This window comes from Dama dama, chromosome 20 (genome assembly GCF_033118175.1).
Source record: "Dama dama isolate Ldn47 chromosome 20, ASM3311817v1, whole genome shotgun sequence".
In the NCBI taxonomy this organism is placed as follows: Eukaryota; Metazoa; Chordata; class Mammalia; order Artiodactyla; family Cervidae; genus Dama; species Dama dama.
The window spans coordinates 26,442,576-26,460,051 of NC_083700.1; positions in this window are offsets into that span (position 1 = coordinate 26,442,576).

Sequence of the window (17,476 nt, forward strand, 5' to 3'; positions counted from 1 at the left end):
GCTACTTATTTATTCTCTGTTTATAATTTCTAAATGTCTTTTGATCAAATTAATTGAATGATCCCCATTCGCTCCATTGGAGACCAGAACCTTACTTACACAATTTTAGGATGAAGGTGGGACTGCAGGATGCAAGCTAAATTGCATCCATCAACAAGCTAAATTGTCTCCATCATCTTTAGTTTTCCCAGTGTTAGTTTCTATGTGGCCTGTAAAGGATACAAGCTTTTCATCCAAATCTCAAGATCCCAGGATCCAGCCTATTTTTGCAGCCTCATCTTCTTACCAGTATTTCCTTTATCTTCAAACGTTTGAGCTGAATCTCACCCACACTTCTCCATCTCTTATGTGATGGAGTCAGGATCATTGTTCTCTTGTCTCGGTCCCCCAACATTTTCTCAGGGGGAAAAGTGTGTGTCTTACCCATCCCTGCCCTTCTTGTGGTGCTTCTTGAACCTGACAGCTTTCTTAAACAACTTGACTTTCCTCAGTGCCTTGCCGCATATATACATTGTAAGGTGACATGTCATAGATGTCAAATGTTAACCAGGGAAGGGACCTTAGAGATGAACTAGTATCACCCTTTCATTGTATGGATGGGAAAACTGAGATGTGCCAGAGATAAGCTACCCAAGGTGAGATGGTGATAGAGCCAGGTCACCTGACTCCCTGCAGTTTACTACCTTCTAAAATGTAGAGGAGAATATGGTGTCAGGGCAAAATATTTGATGGTTATGAAATTCTATGGGTCATTTATGTCCTGATAGGACTAAGTAGAGCAGAGAGGGGGAAAATTGATGATATAATGATTGCGGGAGTGAAGTTGTTGAGTGAGGGGAGATGGAATACAGTATTTGAAGAAAGGACTTAGGAAATGGCCTGAACAGTTTACCCATAGTGATAATAGGGGACATTGAGTGTGTGGGTGTATATGTAGATATACTGGCACATACCAAGAGCACGTGGAAGTTTTTTCCTGAACTCTTCTGGTTTTTTCTATTGAGTAAGAAATATGAGAGGTTTAGGACAAGATGGCGGAGGAGTAGGTGGAGGTGGAGTACACCTTTCTCCACGGATACAACAGGAATACACCTTCAGACACAGAAGTACATGCAGGACACCAGCTGAGAAAGGGCAGGAGTACCTGACCAGAGGAAAAGAATATATAGACCCATGCAAAACTCGGTAGGGCAGAGGAACTAAGGAGAAAAACAGGAGTGTTAGTTTGGCGGACCTGCCCTTGGCGGGTGGGGGAACTGAAGCAGGGGTCCCATCCCCACATCAAGGCAGTTGTCTGAGTCAGAGCAGAAACATGTAAGGCTGAGAGTGAAGCTGATCTGGCGGCCTAAATGGAATGAGAATCACACAGTCCTTCCCCACAGCCATACATACCCCAGACCGTGCAGCAGCTGGGAGCTGGAGTCCAGGGAGTGTGGAGCAATCCCTGGGTGAGAGCTGCTGTTGACTGCAGAAAGACAGCTGGAGGGAGTGTGAGGGAAGAGACTGTGGTGGGAAATGACTGTGGAGGAAAGCTGGGCAGCCATGGAAACAAGGAGATACTACTGTCACACGGACGGGGTGGAGCCATCACCATAGCCTCTCTCCCCCCACATGCCAGCGTTGGCAGCTGAACATCAGAGAGGCTGGCCCATCAAATGCCTGATGCAACCCCATGGTGCTCCTTTAAGTGCCTGGCATGCCTATCTGCAGATTAGGACCCCAGTCAGGGGGGCCTCTCTATGTGCCTGATGCACTGAACCACATAGAAGGACCCCAGGCAAGGAAGCCCTCTAAGTGCCTGAACAGGTGGAGCTACAGAGAAAGACTGGTCAAAGGCGCCTTCTGATCACCAGCTACAAGAGGCTCGAAAAAAGACTCTGATAGGGCCGTAACTCCTGCAGCGGAGGCAGTCTGTGTCCCTGCACTCTTCACACCACAAGCCAAGCAGCTGTGCCACCTTCATGCTCAGCTCTCACTGGGGCAGAGCTGCCACTGGCAAAGAAAGTCTTGTGCCTCTGCAGCAGGGTTGCTTCAACAGTGTCTGACTCTTTGCGACCCTGCAGGCTGTGGCCTGCCAGGCTTCTCTGTCAGGGAGAGGGGTTCTCCAGGCAAGAATACTGGAGTGTATTGGCCAATACTGGTTGCCATACCCTTATAGGGCACTTATTTCCTCCTGCCCTAGCTGCCAACTCCCCTGAGAACCTGGTGCTGCCAGAACCCCTGCGACCCAAGCAGCTGCACCACCTCCACATCTGGCCCTCACAGGGGTAGACCCAAGTCCTCCAGGGCAGCCTCAGGAGCAAACCCCAGTGAACGACCTACATGCAGAGGTGGAAATAAAGCCACAGTTAAAACACAGGGGCAGGGTGGCTAAGGAAGAAGATCCAAAACCCTCCCACCAGCTGCACAAGCTGCAAATTAAATCCACATGATCATCTAGGCAGCCTCTGTGTCTATGGAATATATAAAAGGTCATTGAGAGCTCCCACAAAAGAAAACACACTACTTCTGATTGCTATGGACCTTGGAGGCAAGAACACACAGGAGCAGGACCAGATTAGAATCTGAGCTGCCCCCACAGCATGTCCAGAGACAGCACAGTGTTAGAGTGAATCCTAGGGAGGTGAGGTGGACTGTGACTCCCAGCGAGGGACAGGACTCTGACAGCAGTGACTCAAGAAAAGCATTTATTATTCTTATGTTTTGACTTGTTCTGTAGATTCTTTAGGATTTTTTTTTTCCTTTTTATCCCCCATATGTTGTAGTTGTTGATTTTACTGGCACTATGAAATCTAATTAAGCTTTTGAGCTTTTTTTTCTTTTCTCAGTCACATTTTTTTATTGTTATAAACCTCTGCCTCTACATGGGCCTTTTGCCTTTCTGGGGAGTTTTAATTTTTTTTCCTCTTTTTTTTTAATTTTAACTTTTAAAACCTATCATTATTTTTTCTACATTTATTCCTTTGTTTGCTTTTCCTACTGTTTTTTTCCCCTCGCAGTTAATCTTTAATATATGTAAATCTTCATCTACCTCTATTTAACTTTGCATATCTATTCTTTCTTTCTTTCCTTTCCTCTCAACATATTTGTTAGTTTTATTTTTATTGCTTTATTCCCCAATTGGTACCTTGCTTTAGTTTTGTTTTCCAGTTTGTGCTTTAGTTAGTTTTGTTCTTAACTGGTAAATACAATTTTTTATTTTCTTTATTCACCAGGTCAATCTATTTTACTTTATTTTTGTTGGACTGTTTTGACTTTGCTCATGGTTGTATATGTATATGTGTATATTCCATTATTTTAATTATTATTTGCCTGATTTTATAACTGCCATTTGTCAGGGGTTCATTTTTGGTTTCTCATTTTTGGATATTTGTTTTAATCTCACTTAATGCCATAACAAACCCCTTATGGAATCTTCGTTCCTAACCAAAGATCAAGCCTTTAGTGGGAGCACTAACTCCAAGACCCTAGACTACCAGAGAACTAACCCTAGGGGGTGTCAAATAGTGAGAACTCACACAAAGGAAACCACTGTAATAGAAGATCCAGCACCACCCAGCCACCAGTAGCACCCTGTTCAGGATGCCTCATCTAAACAACAAGCAAAACAAAAATACAAACCCAGTCATCAGCAGACAGGATTACCACCTCACTCAGCCTTGCCCATCAGAGGAAAAGCAAACAAACAAAAACTCAGCACAAATCTCACCCTATACGAAGCTTACACAAACCACGGCACCAACATTAGGAGGGCAGAAACCAAAAGGAAGAAAGAATTCAACCTTGAAGCCTGGGAAAAGGAGACCTCAAGCACAATAAGTTAAAAAAAAAAATAATGAAAAGGCAGACAAATACTACACAAATGAAGGAATAAACTAGAAACACAGAAGTCCAAATAAATGAAGAGGAAATAGGCAAACTACCTGAAAATGAATTCAGAATGATGATAGTAGAGATGATCAAAAACCTTGAAAACAAAACAGAGAAAATGCAGGAATCAATTAACAAAGACCTAGAAGAATTAAAGAATAAACATGCAGAGACAACACAATTACTGAAATAAAAAATACTCTAGAAGGAATCAATAGCAGAATATCTGAAGCAGAAGAATGACTCAGTGAGCTAGAAGATAAAATAGAATAACTTCTAAAGAGCAGAATAAAGTAAAAAGAATGAAAAGAACAGGATAGTCTCAGAAACCTCTGGGACAATATCAAATGCACCAACATTCGAATTATAGGGGTCGCAGAAGAAGAGAAAAAGAAAGGCTATGAGAAAATTTTTGAAGAGATTATAGTTGAAAATTTCCACAACGTGGAAAAGGAAATAGTCAATCAAGTCCAAGAGTCACGAGTCCCATACAGGAAAAACCCAAGGAGAAACACATCAAGACACATACTAATCAAACTAACAAAGACTAAAAACAAAGAAAGAATATTAAAAGCAGCAAGGGAGAAGCAACAAGTAACACACAAGGGAAACCCCATATGCTTAACAGCTGATCTTTCAGCAGAAACTCTGCAGGCCAGAGGGGAATAGCAGGATATATTTAAAGTACTGAATGGAAAAAATCTACAACCAAGATTACTGTACCTGGCAAGAATCTCATTCTAAATTGATGAAGAAACAAAAATCTTCTCAGACAAGCAAAAGTTAAGCGAATTCAGTACCACCAAACCAGCTTTACAGCAAATCTTAAAGGGACTTACATAGTCAAGAAATAAAAGAGAAGAAAAAAGATCTACAGGATCAACCCCAAACAATAAGAAAATGCAATAGGAACATATGTATCAATAATTACTTTAAATGTAAATGGATTAAATGTTCCAACCAAAAGACACAGACTGGCTGAATGGATACAAAAACAAGACCCATATATATGCTGTCTGCAAGAAACCCACTTCAGACCTAAAGACACATACAGACTGAAACTGAGAGGATGGAAAAATATATTCCATGCAAATGGGAAGCAAAAGAATCCTGGAATAGCAATCCTTATATAAGACCAAATAGACCTTAAAATAAAGAAGATTACAAGAGATAAGGAAAGACACTACATAGTGATCAAGGGATTAATCCAAGAGGAAGACATAACAATTGTAAATATCTATGTACCCAACAAAGGAGCTACTCAATACATAAGACAAACACTAACAGACATAAAAGGATAAACTGACAGTAACACAATAATAGTAGGAGATTTTAACACCTTTAACACCCCACTCACACCAATGGAAAGATCATCAAAACAGAAAATTAATAAGGAAATGCAAGTCCTAAATGATACATTAGATGAGATAGATCTCATTGATATCTTCAGGACATTCTATCCAAATGCAGAAGAATACACCTTCTTCTCAAGTGCACATGGAACATTCTCCAGGATAGACCACATCTTGGGTCACAAATCAAACCTCAGTACATTTAAGAAAATTGAAATCATATCAAGCATCTTCTCTGACCACAACACTATGAGACTAGATATCAATTACAAGAAAAAAGTATAGGAAACACAAACACATGGAGATTAAACAACATGTTTCTAAATAACCAACAGGTTACTGAAGAAATCAAAAGGGAAATAAAAAAATTTCTAGAAACAAATGACAATGAAAACATGACAACTCAAAACCTATGGGATGCACTAAAAGCAGTCCTAAGAGGGAAGCTTATAACAATACAATCCTACCCCCAAGAAATAAGAAAAACATCAAATAGACAATCTTTCACCTAAAACAACTGGAAAAAAGAACAATAAACCCCCAAAATTAGTAGAAGGAAAGAAATCATAAAGATCCAAGCAGAAAGAAATGAAAAAGAAATGAAAGAAATAGTAGTAAAGATTAATAAAACTAAAAGCTTGCTCTTTGAGAAAATAAACAAAATTGACAACCTTTACTCAGACTTATCAAGAAAAGAAAGAATCCAATCAACAAAATTAGAAATGAAGAAGGAAAGGTTATATCAGACAATGCAGAAATACAAAGGACTATATGAGACTATTATGAACAACTATATGGCAATAAAATGGATAACCTGGAAGAAATGGACAGATCTTTAGAAAAGTTCAATCTTCCAAGACTGAACACCAGGAAGAAATAGAAATTATGAACAACTGAATTAGAAGCACTGAAATTGAAGCTGTGATAAAAAATCTCCCAAAAAACAAAAGCCCAGGACCAGATGGCTTCACAGGATAATTCTATCAAAGATTTAGAGAAGAGCTAATGCCTACCCTTCTAAAACTCATCCAAAAAATTACAGAGGAAGGAACACTTCCAAACTCATTCTATGAGGCCATCATCACCCTGATACCAAAACCAAAGACAACACAGAAAAAGAAAACTACAGGCCAATATCACTGATGAACATAGATCCAAAAATCCTCAACAAAATTTTAGCAAACAGACTTCAGCAACACATCAAAAAGCTCATACAACATGATCAAGTTGGGTTTATTCCAGGAATGCAAGGATTCTTCAATATATGCAAATTAATCAATGTGATACACCATATTAATAAACTGAAATATCAAAAACATATGATAATCTTAATAGATGCAGAAAAAGCCTTGGACAAAATTCAGCACCCATTTATGATTAAAACTCTTCAAAAAAATGGGCATAGAAGGAAGCTACCTCAACATCATAAATGCCATATATGATAAGCCTACAACAAACATTATTCTCAATGGTGAAAAACTGAAATATTCCCCCTAAGATCAGGAACAAGACAAGTGTGTCCACTTTCACCACTATTATTCACCATAGTTCTGGAAAGTCCTAGCTACAGCAATCAGCGAAGAAAAAGAAATAAAAGGAATCCAGATCAGAAAAGAAGTATAGCTCTCACTGTTTGCAGATGACATGATACTGTACATAGAAAACCCTAAAGATAGTATCAGAAAATTACCACAGCTAATCAGTGAATTTAGCAAAGTTGCAGGATACAAAATCAATACACAGAAATCAGTTGCATTTGTATAAAGTAAAAATGAAAAATCAGAAAGAGAAATTAAGGAATCAATCCCATTCACCATTGCAACAAAAAGGAATTAAATATCTAAGAATGAACTTACCTAAGGAGACAAAAGAACTGTATGCAGAAAATTATAAGACATTAATGAAAGAAATCAAAGATGACATAAACAGATGTTTACGGGTAGGAAGAATCAATATTGTGAAAATGACTATACTACCAAACACAATGGACAGACTCAATGTGATCCTTATCAAATTAACAATAGCATTTTTCACAGAATTAGAACAAAAAATTTCACAGTTCATATGGAAACAAAAAAGACCCCACATAGCCAAAGCAGTCTTGAGAAAGAAGAATGGAGCTGGAGGAATCAACTTTCCTGACTTCAGATTATACTACAAAGCTACAGTCATCAAGACAATATGGTACTGGCACAAACACAGAAATATAGACCAATGGAACAAGATAGAAAGCCCAGAAATAAACCCATGCACCCATGGGTACCTTATTTTTGACAAAGGAGCCAAGAATATACAATGGGGCAAAGAAAGGCATCTTCAATAAATGGTGTTGGAAAAACTGGACAGTTACATGTAAAACAATGAAATTAAAACCCTTCCTAACACCATACAGAAAGATAAACTCAAGTGGATTAAAGACCTAAATGTAAGACCAGAAACTATAAAACTCTTACAGGAAAACATAGGCAGCACACTCAATGACATAAATCAAAGCAAGATCCTCTATAACCCACCTTTTAGAGTAACAGAAATAAAAACAAAAATAAACAAATGGGACCTAATTAAACTTAAAAGCTTTTGCACAGTAAAGGAAACTATAAGCAAGGTAAAAAGACAACCCTCAGAATGGGAGAAAATAATAGCAAATGAAACAACTGACAAAGGATTAGTTTCCAAAATATACAAGCAGCTCATACAACTCAATGCCAGAAAAAACAAACAAGCCAATCAAAAAGTGGGGAAAAGACCTAAACAGACATTTCTCCAAAGAAGACATACAGATGGCTAACAAACACATGAAAAGCTGCTCAACATCACTGATTATTAGAGAAATGCAAATCAAAACCACAATGAGATATCACCTCACACCAATCAGAATGGCCCTCATCAAAAAGTCTACAAACAATAAATGCTGGAGAGGGTATGGAGAAAAGGGAACACTCTTGCACTGTTGGTGGAAATGTAAATTGATACAGCCACTATGGAAGACAGTATGGAGATTCCTTAAGAAACTAGCAATAAAATCACCGTATGACCCAGCAATCCCATTTCTATGCATATACTCTGAAGAAACCAAAATTGAAAAAGATACATGTATCCCATTGTTCATTGCAGCACTATTTACGATAGCTAGAACATGGAAGTAACCTAGATGTCCATGGACACATGGATGGATAAAGAAGCTGTGGTACATATACACAATGACATATTACTCAGCCATAAAAAGGGACACATTTGATGAGGTGGATGGACCTAGAATCTATTATACAGAGTGAAGTGAGTCAGAAGAGAAAGATAAATATCCTATTCTAATATACATATATGGAATCTAGAAAAATGGTACTGAAGAATTTATTTACAGGGCAACAATGGAGAAACAGACATAGAGAATAGACTAATGGACATGGGGAGAGGGGAGGAGAGGGCGAGATGTATGGAGAGAGTAACATGGAAACTCACATTACCATATGTAAAACAGATAGCCAAGGGGAATTTGCTGTATTTCTCAGGAAACTCAAACAGGGGCTCTGTATCAACCTAGAGGGGTGGGATGGGGTGGGAGATGGGAGGAGGTTCAAAAGGGAGGGAATATATGTTGAGGTTTGACAGAAAACAACAAAACTCTGTAAAGCAATTATCCTTCAAAAAAAATAATAAATTAGAAGGAAAAAAAAAAAAAGAAAAATGGTATTCAGCTGAAAATGAAGAGGAGAAAAATATGTTGGAGGTTTGAAGTAAGAAGAGATAGAAACTGCCAGGGGAGTGGGAAAGGGAATTGATGAGAGGCTCATAGGATGATTACAAAGCACTAACATTTTAGATTCAATATCGCAGTAATTCAAGTCTATGCCCTGACCAGTAATGCTGAAGAAGCTGAAGTTGAACAGTTCTCTGACAACCTACAAGACCTTCTAGAACTAACACCCATAAAAGATGTCCTTTTCATTATAGGGGACTAGAATGCAAAAGTAGGAAGTCAAAAAATACCTGGAGTAACAGGCAAATTTGGCCTTGGGGTACAGAATGAAGCAGGGCAAAGGTTAATAGAGTTTTGCCAAGAGAACACACTGATCATAGCAAACACCCTCTTCCAACAACACAAGAGAAGACTCTGCACATGGACATCACCAGATGGTCAACACTGAAATCAGATTGATTATATTCCTTGCAGTCAAAGATGGAGAAGCTCTATACAGTCAGCAAAAACTAGACCAGGGGCTGACTGTAGCTCAGATCATGAACTCCTTAAGGCCAAATTCAGACTTAAATTGAAGAAAGTAGGGAAAACCACTAGACCATTCAGGTATGACCTAAATAAAATTCCTTATGATTATACAGTGGAAATGAGAAATAGATTCAAGGGTTTAGATATGATAGAGAGAGTGCCTGAAGAACTATGGACCGAGATTCATGACATTGTACAGGAGGCAGGGATCAAGACCATCCCCAAGAAAAAGAAGTGTAAAAAGGCAAAATGTTTGTGTGAGGAGGCCTTACAAATAGCTGTGAAAAGAAGAGAAGTGAAAGGCAAAGGAGAAAAAGAAAGATATACCCATCTGAATGCAGAGTTCCAAAGACTAGCAAGGAGAGATAAGAAAGACTTCCTCAGTGATCAATGCAAAGAAATAGAGGAAAACAATAGAATGGGAAAGACTAGAGATCTCTTCAAGAAAATTAGAGATACCAAGGGAACTTTTCATGCAAAGATGGGCACAATAAAGGACAGAAATTGTATGGACCTAACGGAAGCAGAAGATATTAAAAAGAGGTGCAAGAATATACAGAAGAACTGTACAAAAAGAGATCTTCATGACCCAGATAATCACAATGGTGTGATCATTCACCTAGAGCCACACATCCTGGAATGTGAGGTCAAGTGGGCCTTAGGAAGCATCACTATGAACAAAGCTAGTGGAGGTGCTGGAATTCCAGTTGAGCTATTTCAAATCCTGAAAGATGATGCTGTGAAAGTGCTGCACTCAGTATGCCAGCAAATTTGGAAAACTCAGCAGTGGCCACAGGACTGGAAAATGTCAGTTTTCATTCCAATGCCAAATAATGCTCAAGCTACCACACAATTATACTCATCTCACACACTAGCAAAGTAATGCTGAAAATTCTCCAAGCCAGGCTTCAACAGTATGTGAACCATGAACTTCCAGATGTTCAAGCTGGATTTAGAAAAGGCAGAGGAACCAGAGATCAAATTGCCAACATCCGCTGGATCATCAAAAAAGCAAGAGAGTTCTGGGAAAACATCTATTTCTGCTTAATTGGCTATGCCAAAGCCTTTGTGTGGATCACAACAAACTGTGGGAAATCCTTCAAGAGATGGGAATACCAGACCACCTGACCTGCCTCTTGAGAAATTTGTATGCAGGTCAGGAAGCAACAGTTAGAACTGGACATGGAACAACAGACTGGTTCCCAATCAGGAAAGGAGTATATCAAGGCTGTATATTGTCACCATGCTTATTTAACTTATAGACAGAGTACATCATGAGAAACGCTGAGGTGGATGAAGCACAAGCTGGAATCAAGATTGCCACAAGAAATATCAGTAACCTCATGTACACAGATGACACCACCATTATAGCAGAAAGTGAAGAAGAACTAAAGAGCCTCTTGATGAAAATGAAAGAGGAGAGTGAAAAAGTTGGCTTAAAGCTCAATATTCAGAAAACTAAGATCATGGCATCTGGTCCCATCATTTCATGGCAAATAGATTTGTAAACAATGAAAACAGTGATGGACTTCATTTTTAGAGGGCTCCAAAATCACTGTAGATGGTGACTACAGCCATGAAATTAAAAGATGCTTGCTCCTTGGAAGAAAAGTTATGACCAACCTAGGCAGCATATTGAAAAGCAGAGACAATACTTTGCCAACAAAGGTCCATCTAGTCAAAGCCATGGTTTTTCCAGTAGTCATCTTTGCATGTGAGAGTTGGACTATAAAGAAAGTTGAGCACTGAAGAATTGATGCTTTTGAACTGTGGTGTTGGAGAAGACTCTTGAGAGTCCCTTGGACTGCAGGGAGATCCAATCAGTCCATCCTAAATGAAATCAGTCCTGAATACTCATTGGAAGGACTGATGCTGAAGCTGAAACTCCAATACTTTGGCCACCTGATGCAAAGAACTGACTCAATGAAAAAGACCCTGATGCTGGGAAAGATTGAAGTCAGGAGGAGAAGGGAATGACAGAGGATGAGATGGTTGGATAGCATCACTGACTCAATGGACATGTGTTTGAGTAAACTCCGGGAGTTGGTGATGGACAGGAACACCTTGCATGCTGCAGTCCATGGGATCACAAAGAGTCGGACAAGACTGAGCAACTGAACTGAAATGAACACTTGAGATTTGTGATCAAGCAGTGTTTTTCAGTGGAGATGCAATTAGCCTTTGGGGAATGCCTGTTTTTCAGCATCTGGCATCCCTGGCCCTAAGTAATACCTATGTCATTGATTGTGATGATCAAAAATGTTCCCCACAAAATTTCCAGGGACCCTCTAGGGAGTGAAGCCATTACCAATTGAGAAGCACTGGGGACCAGTCACAAGATTATGGTATGCTTTTCTTCAGCAACTTGGGTACTGGTAGGAAACAGGCAGCAATCTGGGTTGATGTGTGTTGGGTTTGACAGACAAGAACATTGATGGAAGAGAGGGGCAGGGAAACTGAGGGTGTATGTCATGAACTGGTCATGACAGTCAGATTTACTGAACAACAAAGTACCCCTGTTGGCCCAGGGAAATTCTGTAACACCACAGTGGTGGAGGATCCCTGGCCACTGTTCCTACACATTTGCACATCTGATTGATTTCTGGCTATTGTGAATAAAGTACAATGAATACTCTTATACATATTTTTGGGCAGACATATGCATTCATTTCTTTTAGGAATATATCCAAGATGGATTTGATGGATCACAGAGAATATGTTATCCATTCAATACGTGATCCATTTGATATCCATTGAATATTAAGTTCAATTAAAAACTTCTGCTCATTTCTTTAAAAGTTGCACATACATTGACATATGACTCAGCCATTCTGTTCCAAGTATTTACCCAAGAGAAATAGGCATCTATCCACACAAAGACTTGTACATTAATGTTCATAGAAGTTTATTTGTAATAGCAAAACACCAGAAAGAACCCAAACATTCACCAACAGATGAGTACGTCAACAAATTGAGGTATAGCCACATAATGGAATACTACTCAGCAATTAAAAAATGTACTATTGAAAGACACAGCAACATAGATAAATCTCAAAATAACTGAGTAAAAGAAGCTAGATAAAAAATACAATATGATTCCATGTCTATAAAACTCTAGAAAAGGCAAACTAATCCATAGTGATAGAAAATAGATCAGTAATTGCCTAGGGATGGGGTTGCGGGGAGTAGAGAGGAAGGGATGGATTCCACAAGGCATGAGGAGACTTCTGGAGATGATGAACATGTTCATTTTCTTGACTGTGGTAGTCATTTCATGGTTGCACACATAGGTCAAAACTCAGCCATCAAATTATATGCATTAAAAATGTATAATTTATTGTACGTGAATTATACCTCAGAGCTATTAAAAATTAAAAAGCCTACTGAATAATTTTCCAATGTAGTTAAACTAACTTATATTCCATCAGCAATGTGTAAGAATTCTAGTTGTCTGCCACATTTTTGCCAGCATTTGGTTTTATCCAGCCCTTTTAGATTTAGCAGTACTCTGGTGGTATCACATTATGGTTTTAACTTATGTTTTTCTGATCAGATGACTTTTAGCACCTTTATATGTTTATTGGTCATTTGAATGTGTTTTTTTTGTTGTTGTTGTTAAGTGCCTATTTCAGGTGTTTTCCTATTTTCCATTGGATTGAAAGTCTTTTTCCTTTGACTTGTGCTTCTTTACATGTTCTGGATAAGTCCCTTATCATGGAGGGGGCAGGGTGGGCGTAGGTAGGGAGGCAGAGAGAAACAGACACACAGGGAGAGGTTTTTTTTTCCCAGTCTATCCCTTGCCTTTTCAGTCTCTTAATGTTGTCTTTTGATGAACAGTTCTTAATTTTAATGAACCAACATATTAAGTTTTTCTCTTACTTAGTGGTTTTTAAGTACTATTTTAAAATTTTTTGTCTACCTTAAATCATAGATATTCCCCCGTGGTTTTTTTTGTAACTTATAGCCTTAGGGTTTCTATGTAGGCCTACGTGTGCATGTTCAGTTGTGTCTGAATCTTTGCAACCCCATGGACTGGAGCCCAGCAGGCTCCTCTGTCCATTGGATTTCTCAGGCAAAAATACTGGAACAGGTTGTCATCTCCTACTCCAGAGGATCTTTTGGACCCAGGGATCAAACCTAAGTCTCCTCTATTGCAGGCAGATTCTTTACCACTGTACCACCAGGTAAGCCTGTATAGGTCATTGCAGTCTTTTTTTTTTTTTTTTTTTTTTCGGTATGGTGTGAACTAGAGGGTCAATGCTTCTTTTTTATTTTAATGAGTTCTAACTGACACAACATCATTTTTGAAAAGACTTTCCTGCACTGCAGTGTTATGGCATCTTTGTCACAAATCAGGTAGCCATATGAAAACCAGTTCTTATGACTTGCTTATAGTTTTATTCTGTCATCTTTACAGGTTTTGTATCAAGATTGTGCTAATCTCATAAAATAGAGACCAGAGAATCTCTTTTCTATGCCCTGAAAAATATGTACTTTGGAAATTATTTGTTCCAAGGCACATATGTTTGAAATAATCATTAAAGCCATGTATATCAGTTAGTGTCCAATCAGCAAAACAGAAACCACTCAGAGTATTTAAAAAGAGGGGAATTCATTACACAAGTGATGGGAGGAACCAAAAAACCAAACAAGTGAAGATACAATAGGAGGAAGCAACTGTTACCCCTAACCCAGAAGGAACAAAGGGAAGAGAAGATTTTACTGGAGTCTAAGGGATAAAGTCAGGAGCTGGAAACAGGAATTATGTTGGTGTAACTAACAGGAGCTTGAGTTGCAGAAAAGAAGTATCCAGTGTGGGGGGCCTCCATGAGGGGCACAATGGAATAGACAAGACCCTGGCTTCTCTCCAACTTCAGCCTCCTATGTACCTCCCAGGACCTCCCGTGGCCTGAATGTACCAGAAGCCTGGGGACACAGGAGCTGGTGAGCACTGCCCACAGGAATGCACCTACCAAGGATGATGCATTCCTCTGATCCCTGTGTATCCTATAATTGATACATTAAGTCCAGAAGTTGAGGGCTTCCCAGGTGGTAGCAGTAGTTAAAAAACAAACAAACAAAAAAACACCTGCCAATGCAGGAAAACAAGAGACTCAGTTTTGATCCCTGGGTTGGGAAAGTCCCCTGGAGAAGGAAATGGTAACCCACTCCAGTGTTCTTGTCTGGAAAATCCCATGGACAGAGGAGCCTGATGAGCCACAGTCCATGGGACCGCAAAGAGTCAGATGCGACTGAGCACGTGCAGTAGAAGCTGATCTAATTCAAGATCAATCATTTTGGTATGAATCCTTCGCAGGCAGTGATGTGTACTTCCATCAGGGGACATCCAAATATATTAATAAATGTCTTTCTGATGTTAACAGCTATTGACCCACTGACACAACAGGGGTTACAAATGCTGATAAAATAATCTTATCCTTCTTTCTTTATCAGCTGGAAGACTTCTATAAAGAGAAACTATCCCTCATCATTGTGTAGTCACTCTTGGCTACCTTTTGACTTTCATTTTCAGATATCTGTCTTCCTTCACTGGAATAGTGATCTTTACTCTGAAGTTACAGACCTCAGAATTTTTGCAGAGATGCTCATATAAATTTAAATTTAATTTTAAAAATGTCATACAAAATTCAAAAGGTCCCAGAGGGCATAGAGTAAAAAGTAAGTCTTCTAGTCATTCAGTTCCCTCCTTCGAAGCAGCCATTGTTACAACTTTCTTATGACAGCTTCCAGAGACATTAAAACTATACATATTCATATGATAAAGCAAATGGGATAAAATGTTAACAGTAAGTGAATGAGTAAAGGGTATGTGGTTTTCATTCATCTTTATTTTTACATAAAGATAAAAAATAAAGATTATATCTTTATTTTTACAACTTTGTAAGTTTTAAAGTATTTCTAAATAAAAAGGAATATGCATATTATATAATAAATATATTTTCTGTTTAATAACTCAAATGGCACTATACTATACACACTATCTTGCTCCTATCTTTTTTTTATTAAACATATATCCTAAAGATTTTTTCATGCTAGTACATTTAGACATGTCTCATTCTTTTAAAGGTTGTCATGATTGCATTGTATGGTAACACAGTATGCCATAGTTTATTTAAATAGCAGTCTATAGGTGGACATTTAGTTTGTTTTAAATCCACTGGTAGTACAAAAATGCTGCAGTGAATGTCCTTTCACATGTGTTGTTTCTCAAATGTGTGAGTATATCTATAGGATAAACATGTTGGAGTAAAATAGCCACATCAGAAGGTATGTGAACTTTTAATTTTAATGTGTGCGTGTGTGTGCTCAGTCACATCTGACTCTTTGCAACCCCCTGAATTGTAGCCTGGCAGGCTTCTTTGTCCATGAACTTTTCTAGGCAAGAAAACTGGCGCTGGTTGCCATTTCCTACTCCAAGGGATCTTCTCAACCCAGGAATCAAATCTGTGTCTCTTGCGTCTCCTGCATTGTAGGCAGATTCTTTACCACTGTGCCACCTGGGACGCCCTTAATTTTAATAAGTAATTTGGTGATGACCAAACTGTCCTCCCTAGAGGATATGCCAATACACGCTTCCACTACTTTTTGAGAGTGCTGGCTTCCTCATGCTCAGCAACACAGTGAACACAGTATGTTGTGGAACTCATTATTTCCTGATAGTTGAAAACATTGAATTTCTTTGTAGTTTTAACTTGCATTGTTCTTTTGTTTTAAAAGTTGCTGTGTTTTCTTTTCTGTGAACTCTCTACTTAATATCTTTCACCCTCTCTGTTGGGTTACTACTGGCTTTTTAAGTTTGATTTGTAGAAGGTTTTTATGTGTTAAGACTTAAAAGTCAGTCTCTTGTTTGTGATTCTGTAACATTTTTGAAGTGGAAGTAATAACCTGACAGTAATCTAGTTCAGCCTATTGTATTACAAGTGCTTCCCTGGTGGCTCAGATGGTAAAGAATCTGCTTGCAATGCAGGATACCGGAGTTCAATCCCAGGGTTGGGAAAATCTCCTGGAGAAGGGAATGGCTACCCACTCCAGTATTCTTGCCTGGAGAATCCAATGGACAGAGGAGCCTGGTAGGCTGCAGTCCATGGGGTCACAAAGATTTGGACATGACTGAGCAACTCCCACTTTCACTTTTATCATGCTACAAATTTTTTAACTGATTTAAAGATGTTAAATCAAATCTGCAGCCAGGGATATTGAGTCCTAGTTTAGTCATTTTTATACCCCTAAATCAGAAAGAGCCAATATCCGTCCTCACAGAATGTGAGATTGGGATTTAGGGGCTTTGCCCTTCTCCATGACTCCATTATTTCTCACTAATCCATTTAGGGACATATCTCCCCAATTTAACTTGCACTTTCTGGATTCCCCAGACTTGTCTTCATCAAATGTGCTACTCTCCGTAAGCACAATGATTTCTTGGCTTTTCCCACAGATTCTCATTCTTAAGTCAGTTCTTCATCCTGAATTTATTGAGCTCCTGGTAAATGAAGATCCCTGCATTGAGCAAGATAAGAGGATAAAACAGAAATAGAAAATTTAATCCCTGCCTTGGTTAACAGTCCCTTTGAAGAGACAAAGCAAACACCAAATTTATTTGAAAATGAGCTCATAATTACTTGTTAATGTTCAAGGTGTATAAATCAAGCAAATGATTAAATGGGTTTGTGTCAAGTGGGAAAATACTCCTGCAAGTTAAGTTTTTCCTTCAGATCTAGAAAGAAAGTGACTTATTTAGATGATAACAATCCTAGTTAATATCACACAGTACTTTCTAATAGCATCACAGACAGCATCTCTTTTCATCTGAACAGTGGGACTTTTGTCTTTCATTTTATACATGAGTAAACTATAGAATGATTGAGAGAACATATGACTTGTTCAGATGGCTTGAAAAGGCCCAGTGCTTCTCTCTGCAGGACCTATGAACTGTCCACTACACCAGACCACTTCAGTTTGGCAGAAGAAGAGAAGGGAGTGAGTAGGGGATTCAGGGTGAATGAGTCAC